A 705-nucleotide genomic window follows, 5' to 3' on the forward strand; every position below is an offset into this window, starting at 1 on the left:
TATTTTATCGATGACAATCAATGGTTGCGTTTCTGTTACAAGACTGATGCTACAAGTATGTCAACAAGTTTTCTTTATTCTGTGAGTTTCATGGATCACCAAAGTATTTCTTTTTGCTTACACCTAAAACTATGCATTTCTCTCAGTGGGCAACAAACAGGACTTTATGTACATGTTTCTTGTAAGCAATTTAATTGATGGCATTTTTAACAATTTGGAAACAAATATCCTGAGTTTAAGTCAGCTTTCCAGGTGAAATGAAGAAGTATATGCAGTCATGGTATTTGTAGCATCTTTTTCAATGCCCATTTTGTCACATGATCCAAGAACTGCTTCTGTGCACAGGAACTTGCATGTAGTTGTGACTTATAATACAATCAGCTACTTCCAGAAAGTATAAAAAAAAAAAAAAAAAAAAATGAAAAAAAATTCTATCCTGTATCAGGTCTGTACTGGTCTAAGATTTTTTTCCTGAATTTTTTGTGTACTTTGATTACAGGCATTCTCACAAACCAGTTTCCAGCTTGAACCTGAATTGTCTTAATCTGTAGTCTTTAGTTACTAAAAGCAGCAAGGACACTGGAATGCTTATTTCTTTTTACTCAGATAGGCTTCTGATCTTAGGTATGTGATGTAAATACGACTTATTCATTGCTCTAGACTGCTCATTCAGTTCAAAAGTAATTCCTTGCAATTCGTTTAAGG

The sequence above is a fragment of the Liolophura sinensis genome, chromosome 1, assembly GCF_032854445.1.
Source record: "Liolophura sinensis isolate JHLJ2023 chromosome 1, CUHK_Ljap_v2, whole genome shotgun sequence".
NCBI classification, from domain to species: Eukaryota; Metazoa; Mollusca; class Polyplacophora; order Chitonida; family Chitonidae; genus Liolophura; species Liolophura sinensis.